This window comes from Benincasa hispida, chromosome 3, assembly GCF_009727055.1.
Source record: "Benincasa hispida cultivar B227 chromosome 3, ASM972705v1, whole genome shotgun sequence".
NCBI lineage: Eukaryota > Viridiplantae > Streptophyta > Magnoliopsida > Cucurbitales > Cucurbitaceae > Benincasa > Benincasa hispida.
Window position 1 is genome coordinate 38,532,537 of NC_052351.1, and position 8,970 is coordinate 38,541,506.

Here is an 8,970-nt window from a genome sequence, read left to right on the forward strand (position 1 = left end):
GTTGGACAGTTCGGTTCGTGTGGTTCAAGGGCCGGTTCACTTGTTTCAAACCGGTTTAACTAGTTTGAATGTATTAGTTAGTTTTTTTTATTAATTAAATTAATATAAATGTTATATTAATTTAATTAATGCTTTAGGAGTCCAATCTCGGTCCATAATTGTAGTTTAAATTATGAATATGATGTACGGTTTAATTATTTTATATATGTCATAATGTATGTCATATAGTAAAAATCCCACTATAGGTTATGCATTATTCATCCATCATTTATATTATAATTTTTGTAATATATATCGTTGCATGATTTAATTTTATAGCATGCTCATGCATCATATAATATAAGTGCTATACTATATGGTTGCATGCATTAGTAATATATACATGCATCACTTATATTATAAGAGTTATAATATTTAGTATGGTTGTAGGTTTGGATATATGTTATTAATAATTTCATTACTTTAATATGTAAGTGTTATGTATGTTTATTAATGAAATGGGAATTGCATGATGTATGATATTACTTTAGATAATTTTATAAAGTATGTCATTAGATGCAATAAACTGTTTTAATTTGTTTCATTTATTTATAAGAGTTATAATTAAATGAAATTAGAAATTAAAATCAATAATTCAGAATTGCATGCAAACTTATGTAAAATCATTTTTTAAAATAGTTTTAAAATATGATTCACATAGACTTAAGATCCTAAATTTCTAATGAGATTGGAAATTAGTTTAATCTTTTAGTCAGTTTAATAGAATTAAATTTGTTTTAATAAAAGATTAAATTTGTAGCAAACGTATCTATAAGGGACCTTTTATCTAAGGCTAGTTCTATCTAGGCTAGGGTATTTAAGTTGACGGAAACGGAACACTTCTACCTGGGAACTGATCTGGAAAGGTGAATTAGATAAATTTGCTACAAGCATGCAATTAGTGAGTAAGGTTTACTAAAGTGTTTAACAAACATTAATCAAAATTGTTTAACTATCCAAAGTAAGTGTTACTTTTGGGCAAACTTAAATAATCGCTTAATAAAAATAATTAATCTTATCTTTCTTAAGTTTAATAAACCCCAGGTTATTAAAATACTCCGTGGGAGGAAAAAGATGTATACGATATGTCAATTTTTCACTCACGTTTCTCCCTTAATGTTCACATCGTGAGACTCATGCTTGGTCTCGAGGCACCCTGGGAGTGTCCCACTTCGGATGATTTTTGCATGGGTCAATATCAAGATGAATGGAGAGAGTATTTATAGTAACTGAGAGAGACATGTGTGTCAACATGTCCTACGGTCTCCTTCATTGGTTTGCATCGTGAGATCTTATTGCATGACATCGAGGCACCCTGCGAGCGTCCCCCTTCGGATGGTTTATATGATATAATTAACCAGTCTAATTATATCATATATAATTGAACTTTCTGTTGTCAACTTGAACATTTTAAATTAACCCAAACACTGGTTCTCGACTTTATCCAAGCTACCCAGGTGACCTAATGGACCTGTGGCTCAGAGCTCCAATGGTACATGAATAGCTGACTAAACTTTTTAGCCATGAGATCCACCATCCGTTAACTATCAGTGATTCCACTAAAGACCAACAACTAAACTCTTCTTACAACAGATATATTTCTGTATCCATCGGATATAACCAATCATGAGTACGATGACCCTTCACAGATATTCGTAAGTACAGCTCGGCCAATTTATCGTTTTGCCCTATAGTTACATCTCACTCCTTAAGTACCACTGATTTCTCTAATGAATAATACAACATAGTCCAACTATGTGTGAACACCTCTCGGGCTAAGAGAAGGTGTGTGGCGCAACATCGTTCAAGCCCCGGAATCAACCCAAGGGAGCCATCTATCTACTTACCCCTACCTCGGGGAAGGACTGAATTCCATCTTGTGTAGCTGAGTTCTCAGCTCCCAAATAAGACAAATCCCCAAAATGGTAGGTTTGAATCGGCGACCTAGCCACTCGTACCCATACAAATCAAAGGACCGCCCTCAATGGCAGGAGTTCCTAACTCACTAGGATCAATGTCATGTTACCTATGGTCATCCTAGTGAAGTGAAATCTCTGTCATGAACGGTGTTATATAACGAGACATTAACACTTTGTGGTTAGGTCTTATACAAACTCTTTATATAGGACGCCCCCGTTCACATGTCCCCAACCTGAATGATCAGGACCAGACCATCTATGACAAGTCACAACACTTGTGACCATTCCACAAAGTGGGTCGCGTCCGTAGCATTACCAAGATAAGGTTTCCCTCCTTTATCCATTTACTACAGACCATTTTGGTTATCACTCAAGACATGATCCACTTGTATGTCACCACATACATGCTTGAGTCACATACAGATAAACAGGGATTTTATGTTTATTGGTTTGTGGTAAAGCAAACAAAACAAATAACATATATTAACAATATAGGTGTTTGTATATACTGTTTACAAACTACAAAACACGAGACTTTAGGGCATCAACCCCAACAAAACTGATTACCCTTCGATGGCTTTTTCTTTAAATCACTAAAGCATCATTGCAAAATTAGATGTTATATGAGGTTCATTTAGTTTTTACTAAAATTGATTTGACATTTTAAAGTTATGCTAAAATCTAATGTAGATTAATTTGTTTCTTTTCAGCAAAAATGTTAAATTATATTTTTCGTTATTTGCCTCTAGTAATTTGATGGTTATTAATTATTCGACGTGGAAAGGTTCAATTAAAACTTTTTTCGTGGTTAACGACCTCAACATTGTCATGACTAAGGATTATTCTCAAGTCCCAACCCCTAACGGAATTAAAATGTTCGTGATGCATATGAGATGTGAACGAAGGTTAATGATAAGGCCCGAGTTTACATTTTGGCAAGCATACCGATACCTTGACCAAAATATTTTAGAGCATGGTCATTGCACATCAGATCATGCAATCAATGAAAAAATTGTTTGAACAAGAGTTCTTACAATTCAAGCAAAGTGGGGTTGATGCTGACAAAACCAGTAATGTTAGCTCCCTAGATAAACTCCAGTCCATATTGAATGTCAAGGGATAAATAGAAAAAGAAAATGTTGCTAAATCTAGTAAAGTTAATCAACAAAATTTGTCCTCTAATAAATATTTGAATATGATTCAAATATTAATTAATGAATGAGATTCATATAATTGAATTTAGTATAAATGTGATTTATATTGTTGAGAGAAAATAGAACTATAGGTTATATTCTATTTTATACAATATAAAAACTATAAGTTATGTGCTATGTTTGATATAACATATAGTGTGTGTGTGTATATATATATATAATCATTAATTAAATTAATTTTAATATAATTAAAAGGAAAGAGTTACAACTCCCTCCCCTTAATTCTCTCAACCACCTCGTGAGATGTGTGGTGGTCTTAGTATTTTTTTTCCAACAGTATTTTTTGAAATTGAGAACTCTTTCTGGTTCTTCTCCCTGGAGAATACAGAGAAGAAAAGCAAGTTTTCTTCTCCCTCCTCTCTTTCTTTCCTCTCTCACAAATTCAAGCAAAACCCACAACTTTTGCTTGAATTCTCAATCCCAAGAGAATATAGAAGTTTCTCTAGTGGTGATGTCCATTTTGGGGTTTCAAATTGGAGTTCGAAGAGTTTGTGATCTAGATCGAGGGACTAGACGAAGAAGATTGGCTTCAAATGTAAGTCTTTTATTTCCTAATTCCCTCCCAAGCATGTTGTAATTTAAATCTCAGATGCATAATTTTGTTTTGTTCTACAAAATTTTGTGATTCTATGAAGAATAAAATTGGTATTGATCCCCACGTTTCCGCACCAAGGACCTTCACCAGTTTCCTTCACTTAGCACCCTCAACATCTCCCTAAAAGATATATCATAAAGTTCAAGAGAGAGTACAAAGTTCAAAAGAGTCCATGTGGTTAGAGGATAGCCCATTGGGCATGGCAAGGAAAATTACACTTGACAGAAAGCATGTAAATTTAAAGCAATTTGAGCTCGGGTGTCATCCTTAAAGAGCTTGTTTCTATGAGTCCACATACAGTAATTAATCTAATCTCATCCAAAATATTATTTTAGCTTTTGTAATGGTCTTTGAAAGTTCTATTATTCCTTTCATTCCAAATATTCTAGAGATCTACGACCACCAAGTTGTAGATGATAATCTTCTTTCTCCCCTTGTATGAAGTTTTGCATAAAGAAAAAAAATAAGATTCTTTATAGTAGCACTTCTGTTCTATCATCCAACACAATTAGACACCAAACCTCACAAGTTTCTGACAAAATCATAGGAAATAAAGAGATGGTCAATAGTTTCCCCATAAATTTCTTCTTATTTTAGATGTCCATCCCAAATAAAATCGATAAAGCTCCGTTTGAAAACATATAGGTCCCATTTGGCAACCCATTTCGTTTTTTGTTTTTGGTTTTTGAAAATTAAGTTTATTTACTCCTCATTTCGTGGAATGTTTTGCATCTTTTTAGTACAATAGTTAAAGTCTTAGCCAGATTTCAAAAACAAAAACAAGTTTCTAAAAGCTACTTTTTTTTAGTTTTCAAATTTTAGTTTGATTTTTTAAACAATTACTAAAAAGTAGATAACAAATTAAGAAATTTGGAGGTGGAAGTAGTGTCTATAAACTTAATTTTCAAAAACAAAAATGATAAATTAAATGGTTATCAAACAGAACTTTAGTTTTTGTTTTTGAAAATTAAACCTATAAATACCATTTCCACCTCTAAATTTCTTATTTTCATATATACATTCTACTAATGTTTTAAAAAACCAAATTGTTTTGAAAACTAAAAAAAATAGTTTTTCAAAATATGTTTTTGTGTTTTGAAATCTGGGTAGGAATTCAACTCTTTTACTTAAGAAATATGAAAACTATTGTATGAACTTGAAAGGGAAATAAGCTTAATTTACAAAAACTAAATAGCTACCAAATGTAACAAAATTTACAAGGGAATGGATAGAAACTCCACATATGGAAGGACAAAATAGATATTTTTTTTTAATGTTTTATTAACAAGATAGTAAGGAATAAGGGATTAATAAATGTGCTTCAGGTCATCTCAACTAAGTTACACATTTATAATACCTCATCATATCCCATACCCAAATGTGATTTTATAATTAGTCCAAAAGACGATAATGAAATAGATATTTCAAGATGCTATTGATAGAGTAATCATGCAAAATGCGGAAGCAAACAGAATCAATAAGCACTCTAATTACAATTAATTTGAATTTAAAAGCATGCATGAACATAGAATTCAAAAGATGGTTTCCAGAATGTATTACCTTTAATGAAACTCTTCAAATTTTTGTTAATTTTCACGAATTTGTCCTTCAATCTTTCAATAGACCGCCAAGAGGATCTTCTCTACTATCCTATAGTGAAAACACTGAAATGAGGTGAATTCATCAAGGTGTGGTAGGAGAGGGTATGAGAGTATAAAACCCAGCAGAGTTTCTATAGAATTTTTCTTGCCTATCCCTCAAATTGAAGTCAGATACTTCGATTTATAATACAAGACCATGCAATTTAGATTGAAATAGGATGCCACTTTAATTTCCATTGAAATTGGAATGGTATGAGGTGGATTAGTGAGTGGAAAAATCCTAATTTTCTCACTTGCTAATCTTATCCAAATTTAAAATGTAATTTGATTAAATTAAATAAAATTTAATATATTAAAATCGATTAATTCAGTTTTAATATATTAAGTTTTATTTAATTTTAAATTTTCAACTAATCCAAAATTTCAATTAATCAAATTGACAATTATGAACTCAAATTTCAAAATTGAATTTTATTAAATTGGATAATTAATTGAACTAATTTAATTAATTTAATTTAATATCAAATACTAAATTTTATAATTCACCTCATCAAATATTTAAATCACTATTTAAATATTTTGAGCTCTCCAATTTCATTTAATTTCGATAAATTTAAATGTTAATTATATCAAATATAGTTAATTAAACCCCAAATTGAATTTGAACACTCCAAATTCAAAATCCTAATTTCGAATTTGAACATTTTAAATTTGATCAATTTACTAATCCAAGATTTAATTTAACGAGCTAGTAGAGGGACCTTATGGACCTACGGATCATAAGCTCCAACGTTTTGAGATTAATTGATTAAACTCTTTAAACTGAATTAATCAATATTCGTTAACTATCGAGACATACTACTATAACTTAATAGTTGCACTCTTTTCACTGTAGATATATTTCTATCAACTTTAATCATAATCAGTAAGTCGATCCTCTACAGGTCGTTCGTATTTACAGTTAGGTCAAAATTACTGTACAGTTTGCTCCTTAAGCTCCCACTGATTCTCTATTGAACAATTAGTTTATAGTCCAACTAATAAACCATGACCCTTTCGATTATGAGAGGGCGATGCCACGTTGCTCAAGACCAGGAATTTGTACTTAAGAGAACAGCCTATCTGTTAACCCTAAGTCGGGTAGGAGTGAATTACATCTTGCTGAACTATGTCTCCGACTATCTATCCGGTCTTATCTCCAAACTAGAGGGCTTATTGAACAGTGCTGTAGAACCACTCTCACCTATGTCAAAGGATAATCCAGAATAAAAGGAGTTCATAGTTAGCTTAGGATTAAGATCGAGTTACCTTAGGTCATTGAATTTGAAATAGTCAGTTTTAACAGTAAACGGTCATTATAAAGAAAAAATGACTATTTCGAGGTCCAATCTTATGCAAACATCCTTTGTATAGGATGCCCCACTCGCATGTCTCTACATGAATGATTTTGGGATCACATTATTTGTAACAGTATACAAAGTGGGTCGCATCCAATAGTATCAGCAGGACGAGGTACCCAATCTCATCCATATACTTATAGACCATTTTGGCTATAAACTAAAACTTGATCCACTTTTATATCTCCACATAAAGTTAAAGTATTTGTACTATAACTATGAATTCGTTTATTGGATTTTTATAACAGAATGCAAGATCAATAACAATTTATTGAATGAAATACTCAATATTAGTTTTATTGAAAAATAGAATATTTTTCAATAAGATACTATATTTTCTCGATTCCATATACAATAAATATTTGAGGGTAAGTTTGTCAAGATGATGTGATATATAACTCAAACGGCATGTAGTGTGTGTTAGGGAGTACTTTAATATGTTCATTTTGTTACATTAAGGTATTGTATTTAGCAATTAAATTCAGGCTTTTTATTTTTCTCCCTCAGTTCCATACCCAAAATATAAGAAGTAACACACAACTCAGCACATATCTTTATTTTGTGGCATTCATTCCCAGCAACTATAATATTTTCCTTTTTCTTTTTGGAAGCAAGGCAAGTATATATTATAATACTGGATCATGATAAATTAATAATGCAACATATTAATATCATCAATCATGCGATTAAATCCACAACTTTTCTTATTATAACTATTATATAGTGCACTAAAAGGAAAAAAAACACAGCATATATATTGAAACTTCCTTTAGGAAATACATCTGAGTTCGTACGATATTACAACCAAAAAGTACATAAATGAATGGACCTACTTTGAAATGAGAGGAATTTTGAGACTATCCAATAATAAGATTTAAGACTAAAAGTTACTTACCCTTACCCTACCAATAATGTACATTTTCTTGTTTTGGTGGCACATGTATAAAAAAAACTTCAAAATTAGGCATGTGACATGACTAGATTGTAGGAACGAGAAGGCATGCCAAGCAGTTAGGCATACCAAATCTAGATTCCCATTTCTCCAAGTGTTACAATAGGTTGTTTACCCTAATTTTTATTCATCTCATATGTTGTTCATACACTAATTTTGACTAACATCTACTTCAACTACTAATTTTTGTAATTTGAGAAGGAGATTACTTGCAAAACAGAAAAAAATTGCATACAATAGTGTGCACTACACGAGCTTCGATTCTTTAAATTAGAGAGGGAGAAAACGGAAAAGAGTGTAGGAAGCTTTAGGCCAATATCTTTTAATGAGAAAAAAGTTACTTTTGTTAGGACCATGATTGTGTATTTATACCAAGGTTGGTCTATGCATCCAAATGCTATGTTTTTTTGTTTCAAATTATCCTAGTTACTAGTTAGAAATACTTTAAGTTGGGGTTACTAACTCTAGTTTAAACCCTAACTTTAAGTTAAAGCAAAAAAATCCCACAAAATTCGAAAAATAAAAATCTTCCATTTAACTTACCAAAACTATAAATAACCAAATACAATAAGTACATATTTGGCTATTAACATACACTCAACTACTAATGTATAACCTTGTTAAAACGTATAGAAGTCTAAGGTCCCCTTGGTACTTCCATTATTCTTTTTCTTTTTGTTATAATCTATATGTCTTAAATGAAGAGAAGCAATTTTTTTAATGAGATAAACAAAAGGTTAAACAGTTAACAAGAAGGAGACTAAGAGGGAAGAAAAAAATAGAAAAAGTAAAGAAGCATGATAAGGTTTACATAAATAGTAAGAGCATTTTTAACATTTTTTTTAAGGATGCTAATGCAACTTTTGAAAGTTTATAGGTATTTATGCAATGAAGCATTAATAATTTCTGTTCATACGTTAAGAGTAAAGATATTTTGAACTTTCTTTAAGTTTAAGAATATTTTTTAAACAAAACACTAACAATTTCCATCCAAAACTAACATTAAGAACATATTTGAACTCTTTTTTAAAGTTTATTAAATTTTTAAAAATTTAATTTTTTTTTTTTCGCGCATAAAGTACAAAGTTCAATAACGTTGGATATAATTCAGCTTAATAATAATAATAATAATAATAATTAAAGCGAAAAAAAAAAACACAAATAATAATAATACATGTGCCATTGCTATCCCATCCATCCATCTGCCTTCCATCCTTTCATTATCTTTATCTCTTGTATGGCTTTTTCACTGT